This window comes from Ctenocephalides felis, unplaced genomic scaffold (genome assembly GCF_003426905.1).
Source record: "Ctenocephalides felis isolate EL2017-DRISC unplaced genomic scaffold, ASM342690v1 CF-g0.4_SCAFFOLD_03571, whole genome shotgun sequence".
Lineage (NCBI taxonomy): Eukaryota > Metazoa > Arthropoda > Insecta > Siphonaptera > Pulicidae > Ctenocephalides > Ctenocephalides felis.
Genome location: NW_020539725.1, coordinates 2,153,790 through 2,177,591, shown reverse-complemented (window position 1 = coordinate 2,177,591; position 23,802 = coordinate 2,153,790). Strand labels below are relative to the sequence as shown.

The following is a 23,802-nucleotide window of genomic DNA, read 5'->3' as shown; positions in this document are numbered from 1 at the left end:
GAGCAGACACGAGTTTCACCCGATCGAACTTTTCCGTGAGTGGCGACGCGATGACGTCATCGTAGTAATAAAATGAAACGCCACAGCAAAGCTCAAGCTCAAGGATATGTAACTCATTAGTTCTTGGAGGAGGAAGGGCTGGGAAAAATTGGTTCAGGTGAATGCTGATGCGCTTAGCGTCTTGCAAGGTCAAAAATTTGGGAAGATAGTATTCTCAGAATCAATGAAATAATGTTTCTGTATTAGGCAGATATCGATATCGATGTTTGCTTCTATTTTTTTTAAATTTCATAGCGGTAATTTAAGTGTCTTCTTAGAATATTTTATTTCATTATTTTCCCATTGAGTAAGTTATAGTAATCGCCAAAAATCGAGAGTAAAAATTTTTGCGTGTCTTCACGTTTTTAAAGGTTTCTGAATATTTTGGCATACAATAGAAAAAATGGATGTGTGTGTGTTTGTGTATGTATATGTATGTGTGTGTATGTATATTCGGATACAAATTTTCGTCGCCGATTTTGAGAGCATAGAGCAACCGAAGAGATAGAACATAACGCATTCGATTCCTATTGAGACGCGTATATTAGTTTTTTGCAAAGGTAGGTCCAACCTTTAAAGACACAGGGCGAAAAGTGCTAAAAAGTTAATTGGAGAGAACAGAGAGTTCGATTTGAAATATTAAAAAATATTTTACATGTATTGGCGGAATAAAGAATTGATTAAATTATTGGTTATTATAAGGCTGATCCAGTGGTTTCGGACATCCAATAAAAACTATTTGGTTTAAAGCAAGTTACATTAACCTCCCGACATGTGTAAATAATCGACTTAATCAATAATAAATAAGTTAATTTATGAATGATTAAAAGTATTCCGAAGGGATTTAATACAAATTATCGAAAATGAAACACGTGAACTCGGAGTATTTTCTAAAAGCAAAATTTCAAAATTCAATAATTTTTTGTAATTGAAATAGGTTCCGTAGGACTATAATGATTTAGTATGTTCAATAAGATCAAATGCCTAATAGCTACTCAATCGCTATACCAAGTAAATCGTCTAATTTTAACAAACGTCAAAAAAACTACTCACTTTTTCAAACTATGATGAATTTTTAAAATTAAACTACTTGTCGTAAGGCCATGAGTTATAAGGCCAATCAGTATGATTGATTTGATTTTTTAAAATCTTTTCAGAATTATGAGCTAAAATGTGGACGAAAAGTTTAAAACTTTTTTCCAAATTACAAAAAAACGGCTTTGCCGAACGTCGCACAAAACGTCGCTTTTGAATTTTTGAAATCACAAAACGTGGATTTTGAATTTGAGAAAACGTCGATTAAAAATAAAAATCTCAAAAATCTGTTCACATACACACACATACTTTTTCCAAATTTTGTTTCATTCGAATCAGAATGGTTTGAAAGTTCGAGAAAACCTAAAATCACCAAATCGGGTTATATGATCAAAACAAAAACTTCTCCTTCGGGAAGTTATGTATGTAAAACGAACCTGTTTTATTCATTCGATATCGTCGATGATTATTTTTGACAAAATAATCTCTATATAAAATGTACCCATGAAATTCATACCGCTCTACACTTGTGCTATTTGATGCTGATATATTTTCACATATTTTCAGCGACGTATTATAGTTTGTTTTACTTTGTTACAATAGTATTAAAAATTAGTCTAACTTCCACTGTCATGACTTTCCATTATAACTTTCAAAACTCGAAAAATTGCTTTTTCTAAATGACTCATGCGCGTATAAATTAAGCCCCAGCTATGAGTGTTGTAAAATATGGTACTGCCGCTTCAGTTTTTTTTACATTTTTTCAAATAGTCGCCGCCGTTGTTTTATTGCGAAATTCGCTACATGTAACATATTGCATATTCTGAATTCTTGCCATTTTCGAACGTCTGATTCCTAGTATGACAGCTCAGTTTAATAATATTTCTTGCTTTCATAGCCAAGAAGGTTTATTACATTTCAAACATGTCTCATATACGTAAAATTGTTGGTTAAAATTTAAAAACTAATTTGATTGCGACATAATTCTGTGGAATGGTATATATTTTAAAAATATACAGAATATGTATGCAAGCAGAGTATGTATGAAAATTTAAAGTAACCAGGCGGTATAACCCTACGAAAAAAACGGAAATGCGTTACGCCACAAATACTGATTCACCATTGGTTATCGACGTGAACATTCGAAACGAGTGGATAGTCTTGTTACGTGATATCGTTGAGTTTATACTCGCGATCAATTGTCAATACGCATTCGAATTTTGGAAAGTCGAAATCTAAATTTAATAATTATAGTAAAATAACAAATCAAACATAAGTTTGAATTTCATTATTCATAGTTGCTATATATCTTTAAAATAATTACAATCACATAAATAAAATATTTTTCTATGCAAGACAAATATCTCAGTATGTAATATCTATTGTTGCAGATATGTTTATAGGTTATGTCATTTAGCTAATCAAGAAGAATAAGTTCATCACTACTTCCATAAAAATCAGTTATTGAAACAACTAATATTGACGTAAGTGATGTTTAGTTCACGCTTGTGTCGGAAAGTTAGCATATGTAAAATGCAATGATGACAGAAAATAGAAATAGAACCATGTTTAATATTAAAAAACCAAAAGTAGTTTTTTTCTTAAAAGGAGAACCCGTGCATTGCTCGTCTCGGATTTTGATGAAATTTGGTACAATGGTAGATTTTATGCCCAAACTGACCGTGGTAAAATATTAGAGGCCTATGAAAAGCGGTTTAATTATAAAAATTAATTAAAGTTTGCATTTTAGCAGCGCCCGCTATACATAGTTTGCAACGTGCATTCTTATCAGTTCAGTCGTAGCAGAGTGGTAAAGTGACTGGACTCTCACTTTTGCGTATGCATATGCGTAACGTCGGCGGATCGAATCCCACTCATGATATTTTTTTTTATTATTTTTAATTCAAATTTATAATTGCATGAGTAAATAATATTAAAGTTTTCTTGAGTTTTTAATTAATTTTATATTTAGCGTCTGTATAAAATTGATGTAATACCTGAAACATAATAATTTTATAAAAAAAAACAGCAATAATAAGGAAGAAAAAATGTAATTTATTTGCATATATTAACTACTTTGAGGTTTACAATTGGCGGGATGGTACTTATCATAAAAACAAGAGAAACATAAAAATAAAATGCAATAAGCACATTTCACAAATGCAGTAGTATTTTTAAAAAACTCTCATACTATTTTTATTGATGTAACGTACGACTTTTTAACTCAAATTAAACATATATATATATATATATATATATATATATATATATCTTATATATAAAATTCTTCTGTAACTATGTATGAATGATTAATCCTCCTAAACTGTAATTCGGATTTTCATGAATCTTCCTGAAATTTGTTCGGGAAATTTTCTAGAATTTTTAGATTCATTGAAATATAATTAGATTGTAGAAACAAATGGAAAAAATTACAAAAAACCGCTTATCATTGTTTGCCCTTGAAAATATTTAACGCATGGTTTGACATTAAAACAAATGAAGACTGTCATTTGCCAAACATTTCCATTCACTTATAGGCTAAAACAATATTAAAATATAATATATTTATGATTATGAATAAGAAAAATGTAATGACTACATTATTATTGCCAAAAAGCAGCTGAAATGTGCCAAAAATTAAAATAATATAAGATTTACAGTCAACATCTGACAGGTGATGCAGTCTGCGCATGCGTCTGTCAGTGATCGCACATCAAACTTGGCCTATAATTCACTTTGACTGATTATTATTTTTTAACTTTTAAATGAAGTCGTGTTTTGCCTTACTTCACTAAATCACGATTCAAAAATAATTTACTTATTCAAACAATTATTTAGAAGTTTCATTGTGTCAAAAATTCATATGTTTGGCATTGGATACAAAATATTTACTCAAGATAATGGAGCATTTTGGGTCTGAATATTTTTAATGTGCTCCAATTTGCATGAAAATTGGAGCACATTATGGAGAAAAAATTTGCTCCAAATGAAATTTGGGAATTAGGTTCATCTTGCTCTCAAGTTTAAAAGTAAAAATAATTTAGAATCATTTGCCGCTTCCCGGGGGGAATATCGATAAAAGGGAACGTCGGATATCGATAAAAGAACTAATTAGAAGAGAAAAATGTTTAACAATGTTTTTCAAAAAACAAATTACTTTTCAAGTTACTGGCTACTGAAAATTTGTTGTTTTTTGCGTTTTTTATCGTTTTTTGCAAATATTTCTAAAAATATACATTTAAACAAAAATAATGTAATGAACAAAATTATATCAATTAAAATCCTAATAAATCGGTGTTCTACAAATTGTTCTAGGAACAATATTAGGCTAGATATGAAAATGGGGTTTTATAATACTCAAAATAAGCTTTAAAATGAGTACTTCTGCGTGTAAAATGAGTGAGCTATCATGCAGATAAAAGACGCATACAGATTTTTTTCATTTAAAGCAAATAGTTTTTGAGTGCCATTTCCACCAAAATTAAAAATAATCGTATTCCCTCTAGAATCAACTTGGTTTAAGATATCTTGACGGATTCTAGAAAATACCATAACTTTAGTACAAACGATTTCCAAAAAACTCATGATTTCATGAGAAAAATCTATTTAAAAAAATAAAAGATACGTATAAAGGTATATAAATGAAAATTCAAGGTCTTTTACTGACCAATTATTGCTTTTTATTATTTTTCTCTTACACAAATATTGATAATGTCAAAAAACGTCAAGTTTTTATTTTTTTTTCTAAAATTGCTCATTCTGCAGGACATTGGAACGCTATATACTTCTTGAGAACATCGGGAAATATTTGTACGATAGGATAATCCAACAAACAGTGATTATTCGAGAATTCATCGATAATTTGATGCATTTAAATTTATCGGTGGTAACCATTTCGTCGCCAATATCCATGACATCCAAGATTTGTTTCAAAAATCTTGTCAACACACATTAGTAAATTATTTTTTTAAGGATAATCTCTCAAAGTCGATCGAATTTGAACTTTTAATTCATAGTTCAACAAAAAGTCTTAACTCCTGAAAAGCATAGTGGTATTTCTTTTTACTATGGCCCTAGTAATTTTTTCACGGTTACGGTTCCAAAGTTTAAATGAACAAAATACGGTTCCAAAGTTTAAATGAACTAATTTCACCGAAGCTTGAGATTGCACTTAAAATATGCATAATTTTCAAAAAACGTGAGAATTTTTTTTTTTGCTAAGTTTGCTCAGGACAGTTAATATTATCACAATGTGTCGGATTGACGTCTGGGACACCTTGTAGGTCTGTTAGTACATATGAAACCTTTACATATAGAAAATTTCAGAATCAAAATACGTATATTTACATTTTTTTAGAAATCTTATTTTACCTTGAGTTTGAAGATTTATCAGAGTATTATTAACTTCCCGTAGGGTAAGTTATAGTAATGGGCCAAAAATCGAAAATGAAAACTTTTGCATATCTCAACATTTTAGAGATTTCTGAACATTTTGTCATACCTCAGAAAACATGAATGTGTGTGAGAGTGTGTATGTATGTGTGGATCAAATTTTTTAATCAAAGTTTTAATTTGGATAATTGAAAAAGCAATGGATTCCTATTTATGGAGATTAGTGGTGATTAGTTTTTGGTAAAGATTGGCCCAGCAGTTTCAGAGAAGCAAAGTGTGCAGAAAATGGAAACTCGCTTTTTGCGAGAACCGGGGATCCGAATGGAATGATTAAAAAAACGTCCAGCCGTTTCGGATGATACGGAGCTAAATACGCAACTAGTGGGGCGCATGGCATCGTGCCTTAAGGGAAATTTCTGAAACTTCCCGTACCAAAAATTATTATTTTTTTAAAAACTATTAACAATTTTGAAAAAAAATTACTTCGAAAAAATTAGATTTTTGAGAAACTATAAATTTGACAAAAAACTACTATTTTTGAAAAAAAAATATTTTGACATATTTTGTAAATTCTGAACTTTTTTTCAAACTGCTTTAACTGCATAGAGACAAAATATCGAAGCGCGTGAGCGCCGCGTGGCCGTCTAATGGATAAACATTGGTACGGAACCTAAAGGAAATTAAACAAAATTTATACTTATTGATTGTTAAAATCTCTATAAAATATCTGATAATTTGATGTGCATATGTCTAAGGATCATTTTTGACCGCTAAATGGCATTTTTTTTACTTTTTTTTACTAGATCTCCGAAACCGATAGACCTGCCTTCATGAAAATTTGATCAGTTCTTCATCTTGTGAATACAAGTAAAATGTTTTTTTAAATTATTCAAATCGGACGCTCCGTTCTCTTAAAAACTAAGTTACCGTTTTTGGCACTTTTTGCCCCATATCTTCGGAACGGCTAGACCTGCCTTCGCCAAAAACTAATCAGCACGTCTCCTTATTAATACGAATCGAATGTTTTTTTAATTATTCAAATCGCTTTATCCGTGTTCCCGAAATCGTCGACGACCGGTTTCCGTGGGGACCAGAGGCAAGGGCAAAGCAGAGGTTTTAATCGGTATTATACCAGGGCGGTATCGAGTCCGACATACCCAGACAGAAGACCGGTCTGGGATGCATAAAGGCATTTCCTTCGCTATACAAAAAAAAAAAAAAAAAACACATACATCCATTTTTCTAAGGTATGCCAAAATGTTCAGAAGGTTTTGAAATGTAAAGATATATAAAAATTTTTATTTTGAAATATATTTATTTTAAAACTAATTTTTTTTTGTATATCGTTAATAATTGGGAATTTAATTTTAATTTTGGGTAAGGTTCTAAATCTGACTTATATACAGTAAATAAATAATTTTAACTTTGCAATTCAGTTTATATAATTCTTATAAATATTAGACAATGTCCTTCATTTTAAATCCGATTGTTCTGTTTATTTACTTTTCTGTAATACATATATAAACGTCGTCGTCCAATTCATAAGCTCTTATATTTTGTCTATAAAACAAGAATAATGAAAGTTACAGTATTTTAAATAATCTATTAGAAAACATTTAATATTCCTCGAATATTTCGTTACGGTACGGGAAGTTCCAGCAATTTGCCTCAAGGCACGATGCCATACACCACTAGTTTTATGTAGATTCCCCACTATATGAAAATTATATGATCACTATAAGGATAATCGTTTACAGGAAATTACTATAGTCACTGATTGTAAGAATGTTTTATGAGTGATAATAGTAATTCGCAGTAAACATAGCAAAATCGAAAAAATATCATAATGAATATTGCTTAATTCGAGGATTGATTATAAAAAAATTCAACAATCAATTTTATTTCATATCGATTAGTTTGACTCTAGCCTTTGTTTTTCATTAGTCTATTATTAGAATAAATAAAGTTCATGAACAATCTCACTTTTCTTTCAAAATTATTCACTTTTATTAATTTGCCTTTATTTAAGCGATTCTTGTCTGGAACCGTGAAATTGTAAAATCTCACAAATTTTTGTTCAGAAACTTATTTAACTTCCCGAAGGAGAAGTTTAAGTTTTCATCAAAAGATCCGATTCGCTAATTTTATGTTTTCTCGACGTTTCAAGCCATTCTGAATCGAATGAGACCAAAAACGGCTGAACCGATCTCAAAAATTTAAAAGCCATTCGATGTATCTCGATGAGGACTAGCGTTCTTGAGTTTTATGCGACAATCGACCGAGCCGTTTCTTTGTAAATCGCAGAAAAATGAAAAATTTTTCGTCCACGTTTTAGCCCGCAATTCTGAATCGATTTTGAAAATTCAAAAACCGTTCGATAGATATTGGTTGGGAATCGTGCTGATTAGTTTTTGGTATAGATCGGCCGGGCCGGTTTCTTGTAATAGGGTTTTAAAAAAAAAATCGACAATTTTTATGATTTTTTTGGCGGTAGATACCATAGTCTTCTGGATCATACTAAAATATTACCGCCTTACGACAATTTTAGCCCCAGCCCTAGCTTTAAAAATTCGTCAAAGTTTGCAATAATCGGTATTTCAATGAGAACTATAGTTTGTCAGTTTTGTGAGACGATCTGCCGAGCCGTTTCTTTGTAATTTACAAAAGAGTGGTAAAACTTTTCGTCCACATTTAAGCTCATTCTACCGAATCGATTTTAAAAAATCAAAAACTGTTTGAAAGATATTAGTTGGGAATAATACTGATTAGTTTTAGGTGAAAATCTACCGAGCCGTTTTCTTGTAATTAACTGTTGAAAAAAAAAATAAGCCGATTTTTATGGAACTTTTTTTGACGATATATTACAGGGTCTTATAGAACTTACTGAAATATTACAACATTACAACAAGTAGTTTAATTTTAAAAATTCATCAAAGTTTGAGAAAATAAGTAGTTTTTTGACGTTTGTTAAAATTAAAATTAGATGATTTACTTGGTATAACGATAGATTACTTGGTCTTAATGAACATACTAAACCATTAACGTCCTACGAAAGCTAGTTCAATTATAAAAATTATTGATTTGTGAAAATTTGCTTTTAGAAAATATTCCGGGTGAACGTGTTCGTTCGTTTTCAATTATGTGTAATAAATCCACTCGGAATACGTCTAATCACTCATAAATTAATTTGTTTATTATTGATGAAGTCGATTATTTACACATATCGGGAAGTTCAAGTAACTTGCCTCAAGGCTAAATACCAATACCAACTAGTTCAAAATATAAATTAAAATACTGCGCATAAGAATTTGCATATGAAAAAAAATTTATATAATTCATTCGTGCGTCTGTTTCTTTACATTTATAAAATAAGCGGAAAACTTTTGTTTAAATATGTTTTTTATTTTAATTAAACAAAGTTACAGATGTTTTAATAACTCGAATTTAATTATAAACGGTGTCTATTAAGAAAGGCGCAGACAGCAATATGAGGTTTGCTTACTCTGCATTCAAATTATTATATTATATGCGGTTTTACAGGGAATTTAAATTAATTTGTGACAATATAATAATAAAGCAATGATATTTATTTTAATTATTAATATAAAGGTTAAAAAACTATTCCAAAAAACTGTAGATGGAAACATTTGCTATAGAATTTAATTCAATATTATTTATATAGTTAATAAATTGTAAAAAGGATGGTATATTGCATTATTGTTGTGCATTGCATTATTGTACTGGTTAAAATTGTACAATCTCATGAACCAAACGATTCGAAATGACATAAAACGTCGAGTAAACTTAAAATTAGGAAATTGGATTTCTACTTCGGGAAGTTGATACACTTGAGCCGATTTTTCTCAGCTGGACCTATTTAAAAATTTTAAAAGCCATTCGATGTATTTCGATGAGGTCGAGCGTTCTACCGCGACGATCGGCCGAGCCGTTTCTTTGTGTTGAGCAGTGCGGACTAGTTTTTCGTAAATGTCGACCGAGGCGTTTTTCTGTAGTAAACTTTTTTTCGACGATTTTTATGAAACTTTTCTTGACGTATATATCATGGTCTTTCTTATAGAACATACTATAATATTACGGCTCTACGACGAGTCATTTAGTTAACTTCCCGTAGGGTAAGTTATAGTAATCGCAAAAAAATCGAAAATGAAAATTTTTATATATCTTTACGTTTCAGAGGTTTCTGGATATTTTGGCATACCTTAGAAAAAATGGATGTATGTGTGTGTGTGTGTGTGTGTGTGTGCGTGTATGTATGTGTGTGCGGATACAAATTTTCGTCGACGATTTCGGGAACACGGATCAACCGATTTGAATAATTCAAAATTCGATTCATATTGATAAGGAGACGTGCCGAGTTTTTGGCGAAGGCAGGTCTAGCCGCTCCGAAGATACGGGGCAAAAAGTGCCAAAAACGGTAACTCAGTTTTTAAGAGAACGGAGCATCAGATTTGAATAATTCAAAAAACATTTTACTTGTATTGACAAGATGAAGAATTGGTCAAATTTTCATGAGGGTAGGTCTAGCGGTTTCGGAGATCTAACGAAAAAAGTAAAAAAAATGCCATTTGGCGGTCAAAAATGATTATTAGACATATGCACATCAAATAATCAGATATTTTGTAGAGATTTTAACAATAAGTATAAATTTTGTTTACGTTCCTATGGGTTCCGTACCAATGTTTATCCGTTAGGCAGCGACGCGGCGCTTATGCGCTTTATATTTTGTGCCTGTGCAGTTAAAGCAGTATGATTGCTTTGAAAAAAGTTCAGATCTTCCATAATATGTCAAAATAAAGAAAACATTTAAAAAAAAAAAATTTTTTTAATTTTTTAAAAAAAAAAAAAATTAATTTTTTTTTTCGAAAAAAGTAATTTTTTGTCCAATTTATAGTTTCTCAAAAATCTTATTTTTTCGAAGTAAAATTTTTTAAAAATGTTAATCGTTAATAAATTTTTGGTACGGAAAGTTCCAGCAATTTGCCTTAAGGCACAATGCCTTAATTGCCTTAAGACAGAATTCCACTTACAGCTAGTTTTTTTAAAAATTTAGCAAAGCTTGAAAAAGCTTGAAAAAGCTAGTTGGTATTGGTATTTTGCCTTGAGGCAAGTTACATGAACCTCCCGATATGTGTAAATAATCGACTTAATGAATAAAAAATAAATTAATTTATGAGTGAATAAAAGTATTCCGAGTAGATTTACTACACAAAATTAAAAACGAACGAACACGTTAACTCGGAGTATTTTCTAAAAGCAAATTTTCACAAATCAATCATTTTTATATATGAACCAGTTTCCGTAGGACTTTAATCTTTAAAATTAAAACTAAAATCTGAATTGTTTTCGATATACAAAAAAATGAAAAAAAAATTGAAATATTTTTTTTCCCAAAAGTAATTGTTTTGTCAACCCAGACAGCAAGTTTTTTTAATCATTCAAATCGGATGCTTAGTTCTCTCAAAAACTTGTACATTTAGCCCCGTATCTTCGAAATGGTTGGGCCTGTCTTTGCCAAAACCTAATACCTACTTCTCCCAATCATTACAAATTGAATATGTAATATTAATTGAAATGAGATACTCCGTTCTCTTAAAAACTCAATTTCTATTTTCTGCATTCTTTACTCCGTATCTCCGTAACGGCTGGACCTGCCTTTGCCAAATACTAATCAGCATATATCCCTATCAATAGGAACCGAATGTTGAATGAACCATTTAAATGGGTTCATCCGTGCGCCCGAAAATAAGAACGAAAAAATGCGGACACACAAAACACACACACACGCACACATCCATTTTTTCTGAGGTATGGCAAAATGTTCAAAAACCTCTTGAACGTGAAGAAATGCAAAAATTTTCATTCTAGATTTTCGGCCCATTACTATAAGTTACCCTGCGGGAAGTTAACAATAATGCCACAAGTGACAATAAACACGCACACATGTAATGTAAGAACATTACGATTTGGAGAAATGGTGTTGCTTCATCTTTGACACAATTTCTTCAAAATTGGGACTTTGACATGTTGGAGCAATTTTAATACAATCTTCGGCATTCAATCTATTTCTCCTCGATTTTATGTTTATCACACTGCAAATGTCTGGTTTGCACAAATATGTGGTCCAAATGGCAGCAATTTTCTTACCGCTTCTTCATGTGCTTTTTCAAAACCCTTTGACATCCAAAAACATGACAGTTTTTGTTCACTCCCAAATTCAATACGGGCTTCGGTATTAGAACGAAGTTCCAGAATTGATTCTGCCAAACTTGCAGATTTTTCCGGTATCAAGAAAGTTTCAGATTTAAAAGGATCTACAATCCAACTCACAATGCGTGTATCCATTTCTGGAAAGTAATTCAAAAACCGCTCTCTCAGGTGAAGTAATATTTTCACAACCTTCCAAAAACAAAGCTAACCTTGGAAAAGATGCTATCTTGTTCTCTTCTACTTTCTGCCTCCAATATTCCAGTTTTGACCCAAATGCTAATATTTCTCTCGCTGACATAATATTAATATGCTTTCCCTGTAATTCTTTGTTTAATATATTTATGCTCTCAAAACTGTCTGCTAAATATGCGAGATATGCAACCCAGGAAGAGTTTTTAAAATTCTCAGCAAGAATATTTTTTTGAGAAACCATAGAGATTTCATCTTCATTTTTAAGAGTCCATACACAATTTAAAAATTTTCCGCGAGAGGGCCACCTTACTTCTGTATAATAAAAGAGGTAGGTCTCAGCTTCACCATATTGACATAATTCAAGACGCGTATTTAGTGCATGTCCCTTGATAAAATTTATAATTTTGATAACATCATGAGTGTGGGTTATTTTTTCATACAATAGCTCAAAAACCATAATTATGACCCAGCATAGCTGGAGCTTCATCCCAAGACACCAAATTCCAATTTTCCCATTTTAATCTTTGCGCTGTGAAGTATTCGTTTACTTTATTTTAAATATCTATTCCACGACATCTGAACTCAAGAAGAAAACAAAACAGCAATTCCTTTTCAAAATTATCTGCACTTTTACAGCAAATATATACCAGTTGTAAATTACTACTGAAATCCGTTGCCTTAAGGGGTTAGGGGTACTTGGAGGCACGAAAAAATGAGAATTTCAGTATTTTTTTTGTTATTAAACGATGTTTTTTACAAAAATATTAATACGGTATTATTATACAATGTTTTGACTTAACGTAACAAAAATTTCAGAAAAAAAACTAAATATTCTCAAAGTTATAGCTGTTTTTGTTGACTCTGTTTCAAAAAACGGTCCTGGCGGTGACCATCATAACTCCTTAGAGATTCATCGAAAATCAATCAAATAAAATAAAATAGTTTCATAAATAGATAATTCTGGGCCTGATCGAAGGTTTTCTTTTTCTTTGCAAAAATTAACAAAATGGCAGCATCAGAAAAAAAATTTTAGATTTTTGGGTAAAAAATCAACAGTTAACCCTCTAACCCGGAAGATTACTTTGAAGTAATCTTCATGTTTTGCTTTTTTTATAACCGTGTGACAACATAATCACATGCAAATAAGCATGAACTTGTCCCTCGTACTTTATTTGACATTTCTTCTTCAGACACCAACATCATTTGAAGTATAGTTTGGCTTCTATAGTCATAATAGTGTGAGCTTTCGAGAAGGAAGCATCAAATTTAGTGAAAAAAAAATTGTGTTTTTTGTGCCACATATTTCTTGAACAAATCATTATTTCGACATCGGAATTTTTTATTTTGTTGGTAAATAATCCCCCTTTCAATTATTATATATTTTATTGTGAAAAAAAATTTTTTTTCGGTATTTTGAAGGAAAAAACAGAGGTTACTTTAAAGTAATCTTGCCGGATTCAGTGATTTTTTCCCCCAACGCGTTTTTACCGTTTATCGCACCTTTTCTTGTTTATTTCTCTTTTGTTATATGAAAACGTGTTGGGGTCGATTTTTTTTTAATGCAATAAGATGGTGTACTATTTGCGGCAGTATATACCCAATAAGCCACACAAATGGGGCATGAAATTATTCGTTCTATGTGACTCATCTGGATTAGCTTATCGGTTCGAAGTTTACAATGGCGCTGGAAACAACAAACTCGTAGATGGCCATCCAAATCTTAGTGCTTCGGCGAATGTTGTCATGCGATTGTCTCAAACCATCCCGGATATGGCAAATCACATTGTATACTTCGACAACTTTTAAGTTTGCCTCTGTTGGGTGTATTTGCGCGCTCGTGGAATTTTCAGTCTTGGTACGATACGAGTGAACAGAGTGCCGGGTTAAGCTGAGTTTGGAAACAGCCATCAAAGATAAACCAAGAGGATATTTTGAGGAATACGTGGCATCCTTATATGGCGTTGATCTGATACTGTATTGTGGAAAGAAAACAAAGGTCGTTCGTTTGGCATCGACGTATGTTGGTGTGAAACCATTTCAAACCAGTTTGACAAATCCAACCAAACAACACGAAAAGCCAGCAGATTTGTTCGCAAGCAAGGCCGCATTGACATCGATTGCCCCGAAATCATTAGCGAATATAACAAACATATGGGCGGCGTGGACTTGATGGATGGCTTGATGGGCCGCTATCATATTCGCGCAAAAACTCGCGATGCAGCAACTTGTTTGTTGTACCATTTTATTGACATGGCTGCCACCAACGCATACATACTCTATCACCGAATACACCGAGAGAAAGTTCACGATTCGCCTGATGAGAATGACCCCAGCTAAAAATTGTTGACATTGCCACAATTTCGTAAAAATATTGCTGCTGGCCTTGTGAATTACAACTTCAAGCGCCAAGCTGGTCGTCCATCATCCAGACTTGCTTCAAGCGATTCTCGGCCATCAACTCCAGAGGTGGTTCCAGATTCTTTTCCTGTTGGAAGACGTGCGGTGCATCCAGTGGACGACACTCGTTTTGACTGTATGGATCATTGGCCATAATGGACAGAAAAACGTGTTACGTGCAAACTCTGTGCCCAAAACAAAACAAAAACGCTAACTATGTGCATTTGCTCCAAATGTAATATAGCTTTATGTTGCTTTAAGGGCAAAAATTGTTTCGTAGAATATCATAACAAAAAATAATTAATTTCTACTACATTCCATTGTTCTTTCATTCACTTTTTTCAATAAATACCATACAGAATAAAAATATCTACCTGTATCAAATTTTTCACTGAACCCGTCGAGATTACTTTGAAGTAATCTTCACCTTTTTGTACCTGGTTTCTAAACGGTAAGTCAAAATGAAAATCTAATGATGCAGAAGTGTTTGTTATGGTCAAATTAGTCTAGAAAAAATTGTTCTGACTTTTTTTACTGGCTCTATCAAAAACTCGGGTTAGAGGGTTAATTGGTCTTAAAAAATTGAAATTTTTGAAAAAATAAAAATTTCACTCAAGCCCGAGTTATCATGTATTCTAAATACTGAATGTGAATTACTTAAAATTTACTAAGCCTTTGAGTACCTGGTTTCTAAACGGTAAGTCAAAATGAAAATCTAATGATGCAGAAGTGTTTGTTATGGTCAAATTAGTCTAGAAAAAATTGTTCTGACTTTTTTTACTGGCTCTATCAAAAACTCGGGTTAGAGGGTTAATTGGTCTTAAAAAATTGAAATTTTTGAAAAAATAAAAATCCTTCGATCAAGCCCGAGTTTATCATGTATTCTAAAAGCTGTGTGAATTTCATTAAAATTTACTAAGCGGCTTTCGAGTTACAGTGGTCACCGGTTCAAAAAACATAGTTTTGAGAAAAACGCGTTTAAAGTTTCACATTGGATTTACGTTCAGAAATTCGAATTATTGAATTACTTAAACCGAGTCATCTATTTCTGGGCCATATAATAGTTCATCAATCATTGTGCAAGTTTCCAAAATTTCCATTTGCTGTTGCCTACGAAGCATTATGGCCTCCTGAGTGTTCTCGTTGGCGCGCTGATCTGCCACTTTCACACGTGCAGCATCCAATTTTTCAGCATACCAATAGTAATTACACCTACAATTAGGTCTTAGGGTATCCATAATTAATAATAATAATTATGTATATGCATTCAGCAATTTGTACGATAGTAAAACTAGTATTCACGGTTTCTAGGTATATTTTTGACACTAGTTGGTTGAAGCTTTTAATTTTTTCTGATTATGGATTCAATCTTGAACTACACATCTTGAAAGTAAATTATCATTGCTGAGATTGTCGTAAATCGGTTTGAAAGCTTTTAAAACATCAGAAGGTGAGGGAGAATAATCTTGAGTATAAGTATCGAGCTCTCCACTTGCGTCAACGCGCTGGTAAGAGTCCAATAACTCAAAAAGTAATCATCGGATCAGCTTGAAATTTTCAGAGAATATTTTCAAGATGTTACCCTTAATGAAAATGCAAAAAAATAAAAATCGATTTTTCAAAAATCACAAGTACCCCTAACCCCTTAAGCTGAATAGCAAAATATTTAGTTTGTTTTAATGCAAAAACTTCACATTTTTTGCTAATGCAGAGATTCTTTTCAATAGTATGTTTTACTGAAGCTGATTTAAAACAAGTAATATATTTAACATGTTTTAGTGCAAAAATTACTTATGTTTCACATTTTCTGCTAATGCAGAAACTCTTTCCGATAGTAGGTTTTACTGGAGCTGATTTAGTGCTTTGCAAATATACACTTTTTACCCGCAAAAATTCCACTTTACCCCATTTGGGGTAATTTATCCCGGTTCCCCGACCACTGTTTTAATGGTTTCGTATGTTCATTAGGCCAAGTACTCTATCGTTCTACCAAGTAAACCGTCTAATTTTAATTTTAACAAACGTCAAAAAAACTACTCATTTTACAAACTTTGATGAATTTTTAAAATTAAACTACTTGTTGTAAGGCCGTAATATTTCAGAAAGTTCTATAAAACTATGATATCTATCGCCAAATCCATAAAAATCGACTTATTATTTTTTTCAACAGTTAATTACAAGAAAACGGCTTGTCACCTAAAACTAATCAATATCATTCCCAACGAAGTTTCTGATTTTTTAAAATCGATTCGGTAGTATGAGCTTAAATGTGTACGAAAAGTTTAACACCTCACTCCAAATTGGAAAGTAACGGCTTGGCAGATCATCGCACAAAACAGATAAACGATAGTCCTCATTGAGATACATCAAAATGCTTTTAAATTTCTGAAATCAGTTTAGGCGTTTTTGAGCAAATGTCGATGAAAGGTCTAATTTTGACCAATGTCAAAAGAACGTTACTAATTTTTGCAAACTTTGAAGAATTTTTATGGCCGTAATATACCGTCAAAAAATCATAAAATTAGTGGGAAAAAAATTAACACTTTATTACAAGAAAACGACCCTGCCGATCTTTACCAAAAACTAATCAGCACGATTCCCAATCAATATCTTTCGAACAGTTTTTGAGTTTTCAAAATAGATTCAGAGTTGCGGGCTAAAACGTAGACGAAATTTTTTTCACTTTTCTGCGATTTACAAAGAAACGGTTCGACCGATCGCAAAACTGCGCAAAACTGACAAACGATAGTCCTTATCGAGATACGTCGAATGGCTTTTAAATTTTTGAAATCGGTCCAGCCGCTTTTGAGAAAACGTTGATTTACGGCTAAAAATCTGTTCACATACACACACACATAGTTTTTCCAAATTTGGTCTCATTCGATTTAGAATGGCTTGAAACGTCGAGAAAACATAAAATTAGTATATTGGATTTTTTGATGAAAACATAAACTTCTCCTTCGGGAAGTTAATGAGTAGCGCTTTTTGACATTTGTTAAAGTTAAACCTTTAAAAACCATTCGATAAAACTTGCTTTGCATTAGCGTTTGTTAGTGTTCCGACATGATTGGCGAAGCCGTTTCCTTAAAATTAGCCAAGAAATTGCAAACTTTATCGGCCGCGTTTTAATAAAAAATTCTGAATCTATTTTGAAAATTCAAATACTATTCGATAGATAGTATTAAAGAATCGTGCTGATTAGTTTTTGCCAAAGATCGGCTAGACAGTTTCTTCGTAATTGATTGTCAAAAAAATATTCTTGATGATTTTTGTAATACTTTGTTTGGCGACAAAGTTCTTGTTGTTAAGATGATAAAACCTAATAGTCCTATGGAAAGTGGTTCAACGGCCACGCTTTTAGAAAACATGCGTAGTATTAGGCACGTGCTCGATTTTCAATAATGTGTAATTAATCAACTCGAAATAGTTATAAATCACTCATTAATTAATATATATATATATATATATATATATATATCGAATTTATTATTAGTTAAGTCGATTATTTATACATTACGGGAAGTCCATGTAACTTACTTTTTTGTGCCTATATTCATATAATGACCTCAATCAAATTTTGAAGGCTTTGCTGTCATTAGCTTGGCAATCATGAGACCAAAACCAATCTTAATAATTTTATATTTCTTACTATGATAAAAATAATTCACTGTACAAATTATTTCTATTACTTTAAACAAATATTTTCAACTTTGCAATTCAGATTATATAATTTATTTAAATATTAGACAATGTTACAGTATTTATTTATAATAATCTCCTGCACAACTATTCGCAATATTAAAATCCTATCTTATCGAGAGGAAATTCTACATTAGCCTGGCAAACCAAACCTCATCCCTCAGAAACATTAACTCTGGCGTTCCCCAAGGTAGCGTGCTAGGTCCTGTTTTATTCCTCATATTTACCTACGACATGCCAACTTCCCCAGACACTGAAATTGCTACGTTTGCAGATGACATATCCCCAGTAGAAATACATCTGAGCTGGAGATGATTTTAATGCAAGCTAAATATTTGAAGTGTAGCTTATGTTAAATAATGTTGAGCCCACGTTCACAACGTGCGATTACTATGAGCTGAATATGAGACGATTCATATTAGATTCACATGGATTTTCCATATTGCTAAATGTGGAACGAATATGAGCGATATATGATATGTTTTACATATGATTTTTCGATATTGCTGAATGTGGTATTTATATGAGAAACTGAATATGAGTGTTACATGGTTTATTCACATTGCTAAATATAAGCTGTGTATGAGAGTACTAATATTGTAGGATTTAGAATATAGAATTATTCACACACAAATCATTTAAGATTTTGCTAATAAAGAACGAATGTGGAAAATGTTTTTTCTTGTATTGCTCTATATATATATATATATATATATATATATATATATATAAAGTTATGTTCAAATGCAATATTATAAAATATGTTTTGCCATTGATAAAAATTAAAACAGTAACAATATAATACAAATATTATTATTAAATACAATATTAGCTGCAGTTATATTTAAATTATTATTATCGAAAATAATTATATAAAAATAAATTTGGGCTTGACAAAATATTGTCGATAATAATCTTTTGAGTGTTTATATTGGGTCGCCTATATCCCCACAAGTCTCCTTTGCCTATTATATACAATATATTTGTCCATGTATGCGTGCCCAAGGGGCAGCGAATCCGTCTTGCAAGTTGCAACGCATGTCTGTCCCTTTCAACTACTCTCTTTCTGCCCAGCTGCGATCAGTTATGGCCAAATATATACCGTTATGTGTACATCAGTTATATATACAAATTCGGTAACGATTTATTAACCAAAATTATTAAATTTATAAATTTTTTAAACTATTCCATATCGTAAAGTTCGACAGATTGCGACTCTGATTTTTGACTCACTAGCCTAGCATAAAAACGTCGCCGCTTATTATATAGTATATAATATATAAACAATGAAAATATATATATATATATATATATATATATATATATATAACACTAATAATTTATAGATTACGTTTTTTGAAGGAACGTGAAAACTGGCTGTCATTAAAAACGCTGGAAAAATGTCTTGAAAGATGTACTGTCTGATATCTATTTCCGCATAAATAAATAATTAAATAAATAAATAATATATATATATATATACATATATTTATATATATATATATATATATATACGCTCACTAACTCATATTTTTATTGTATTAATTATAAATATTTGATGGAACCGCACGTTAATCATCAGTGTGCGAAATTCGACAAACACACACTCATAGAAACGCGTCTTCACTGCACATGGTACTGCAGGAGAAAGTTCTCGAAGCGTTGTTCGAAAAATTTGTTAAATCTTCAAGTAATAAACAATAATAATAGTGTGTAAACTGTGATAAAATTAATAAAAGTTAATGTGTGGATAAAATATTATTTTGTGAAATTAAAAACGAAACTTGGTGTGTGAAATTGTAGTGAATAACAGAATTATTGGTGTATAATATGAAATAATAATTTGTTATAACCTCACTGACATGGAAAATCAAGTGAACAGACAAGTGAACTCTTAATATCTCAAATGATTAGTACTTATACATAAACAAACATTAATTATGGCACGAAAAGTTATATCATAAATATGAAATATATTTTTAATATTTTATATCCTATAATCATGGAAAATAACATGTAGAGTAGACTATAATAAAATTAATTATGGCACAAAATGTTATATTATAGATACTAAATATATTTTAAATATTATATATCCTATAATCATGAAAAATGATTTGAAAATTGTAATAAAATTGATGAAATTCAATATATTGTCTATTTAAAAATTGTATATATTTATTCAGAATACATAATTTTTTTTTTATTAATGGTGTTTGTTCAATATTAATTGAATTATATTTAATATTTCAGAATATAGGGTCAATAATTTTGAATATGGTTTAGATAAATTTTTCAATATGGTATAAATATTATTTCCACATATTCTCCTTTCATTCGGAATATGAGCGTAATATGGAAAAATGTTAAGCAAATCGTATAAGCTAAATATCATATTCCCGCATTCGTCCCTCATTACGAATCTGAGCGGAATATGACCGAATGTTAACAAAATCATATGGGCTCAATATTTGAAAATCATATTTAGCTTACATAAAAATCATATTCAGATCAGATTCATTGCTACTAGGGATGTATCCTATCCAAGCATGAAGACCCTAAAATAGCATCCGAACTTCTGCAGCGTCACATTCTAATGATTGAGAGAAATTGAGAGAACTGATACAACAAGCAGTTGCCGTTAAATACCTGGGTATATATCTGGATAGGAAACTTAATTGGAAAACACACATTCAGAAGAAAAGAAAACAACTGGAAGAAAAATTCAAGAGCCTTTATTGGCTACTAGGTAGAAAATCTCAACTATCTACATACAACAAACTATTGATCTACAAAGTTATCCTAAAACCCATATGGACCTACGGGATTGCACTTTGGGGGACAGCATTTAAGAGCAATACAAAAATTATTCGAAAGTTTCAAAATAAGATACTAAGGATCATCCTGAACGCCCCAAAATATGTACCGGTGTGGCTGCTCCACCAGAACACGGGCCTGCATACGGTAGAAGAAGAAATTACAATATACGCCATCAAACACAGTCACCGACTGGAGGACCATCCCAACGGGCTCGCCAAGGCACTCATCTCAGCAAACTACACCAAAAGATTAAAAAGGAAAACGCCTTTGGACCTAACTGGCATCCCAAGTCAATCTAGATCATAAACTTTTCTTAAATTATATTGCAACTGTGCAATCTAATCAATGTAAGCATTCAATAGTTTATTTTGCAGGCAGCTTCTTTGTTATTTTTAAAAAATTTACCTAATGTATATTGGACAGATGTAAATTATATCCAAAATAAAAAAAATAAAAAATTATAATAATCTATTTGAAAACATCTAATATTTCTCGAACATTTCGTTACGGTACGGGAAGTTCCAGCAATTTGCTTTAAGGCACGATGCCATACACACCACTAGATTTAATTTGAATCCGGACGCGGACGTTTAAAACTTTCGGTTTGTTCCTTACTCATCACAATGTTTAGGAATTTAGCGGAACATCCGCCATGACTTTATTGTTTCGGTTTCGGTCTATGAAACACCTACATATTTGATTACAGATATAAAATGGCACTAAAACAGTATCTTTTATGGTAAGAAAGTCCTTGTAAGAAAGCAATTTCTAAGAACCTGTAAGTATCCTATACAAGAACAATGCATTCAGAAATATTACATATCCTGTTTTAAATTCGTTTTAGTATTATTGTTAAAACATCGAATCAAATATATTTCATAATCATATATATTTGTAAATTAATTAATATATTTGCTTAAAAATTTCACTATTATTAATCATTATTAGATAAAAAATAATACAGTTTTTGTTTACTAAACTAAATCACTGAAGGTTTAGAACCGAAAGTATAAAGTTCAAAATATTATTTTACAATAAGTATATATATGATAAAGCGGGACCTAAAGGTCTGCGGCTGACAAGGTCTATCATCAATATCTTAAAAACCAGTAAAGTTAGGAATTTTCAACAGCAATATTTGAAAGTAGAAGACAAAAGATGTGCAACCATACATCACCTTAATTCTTAAGACTACGCTATCAGGAGATAATCGGTCTAGTTTGAAAATCTATAACAAAAATATTTTCTTTCGTAGTTAGTTTTTTGGTTGTGAGCATTGTTATACGTTATTTAATTATTAACTTCCCGAAGGAGAAGTTTATGTTTCCACAAACCATTCTGAATCAAATGAGACCAAATTTCGAAAAAGTATGAGTGTGTGTGTATGCGAACAGATTTTTTCCCGTAAATCGAAGTTTTCTCAAAAAAACGGCTGGACCGATTTCAAAAGTTTAAAAACCGTTCGACGTATCTCGATGGGGATTATCGTTTGTCAGCGCTACGATCGGCCGAACCGTTTCTTTGTAAATCGCAGAAAAGAAGAAATTTTTTTCGTCCACGTTTTAGCCCGCAATTCTGAATCGACTTTGAAAATTCAAAAACTGTTCGAAAGATATTGGTTGGGAATCGTGCTGATTAGTTTTTGGTAAAGATCAGCCGGACTATTTTCTTGTAATAAAGTGTTAAAAAAAATTCGACGATTTTTATTATTATTTTATGGACGGTAGATACCGTCCGTCAGTTTATATAATTCTTATAAATGTTAGACAATGCTACAATATTTATAATAATCTATTTGAAAACATTCAATATTCCTCGAACATTTCGTTATGGTACGAGAAGTTCCGGCAATTTGCCTTAAGACACGATGCCATACACCCCACTAGTTTTTTATTGATTAAGTCGACCTTTATAATAGTTTGCATGCGAATGAAGTAAAAGGGACCAACTGAACTTCTACTCTGGCAAAGGTGTAAACAATAAAAAATAGTAATGTTAATAAAAAGTAAAAAATTACAATAAAAACTCAGTTAAAAAATAATTTTACATTAATTGAATTAAATTAATAGTTATTCCAACTCTGCTTATAAATATTTTTGACGAAAAAGATCAAAATATAATACAGTGTAATCTTTGTAAAAAATGTGCCATGAAGTTTATATTTTGTATTGGTAGAATATTGTAAATATTATTTCGTTAAATCTATTTAAAATTAAATCTTATTATAATAATTTAATCTCAATCAAAGTCCCGATAGAGATTATCCTTATTAGATCATTAAATAAACCAATATTAATTATATTGTAACGTACCTGATAATTATTCTTGATAGTTGCAAATAATACACAGATGTTATCCAGAAAGCGTGAATCGTGGTTAAAATATGTCCAAACGAGCTGAAAATTTAAATAATTCGGTTATGTATGTCGACAAATGGAAGTTTTGAAACTCTTTAGTTGATGATATATAGAACATATGATAGACATATTATTTTTTTTAGAAATAATTAAAAACTAAATGCGTCAACGCTAGAAATTATAAATAGAATATATAAATCACATAATATTGAATCAGACTGTAAAAGTTCTGAAAATTGTATTCATGTTTAAATAGTGAACTTCCACCTTGAATAGCCAGACGTCAAGCAGTAGTGACATTGGTTTTCACTGGGTAATATAAATATTTTTGACAATTTATTTTAAAATTTGATTTTCCTTTCATGCTTCAAATTTTTTTGAAAATTTTGAATTTTTTTCAAAGCAATCGCGCGTTAGCGCCGCGTCGCAGAAAAACGGAGAAATATTTGTATGGAACCTATAGAAATGTAAACAATATTTGTAGTTATTAAAATCTATATAAAATACCTGATAATTTTACGCGCATATGTCTAATGATAACTTTTAGCCCCTAAATAGCATTTGTTTTACTTTTTTCATTGGATCTCCGAAACCGCTGAAACAGCCTTCTCAAAAATTTGACAAGATCTTAATTTTGTTAATG

At 31.2% G+C, this 23,802-nt stretch overlaps 1 protein-coding gene across 1 annotated transcript in view; it reads right to left on the bottom strand.

The window, feature by feature from the left end:
• Positions 1-23,175, bottom strand: part of LOC113384900 (protein unzipped) — a 258,922-nt gene extending 235,747 nt beyond the window's left edge. The window contains exon 1 of the mRNA XM_026622672.1: positions 23,115-23,175. The gene's annotated coding sequence lies outside the window, so the exon portion shown is untranslated. The remainder of the gene's footprint in view (positions 1-23,114) is intronic.
• Between the last annotated feature and the right edge of the window lie 627 nt (positions 23,176-23,802).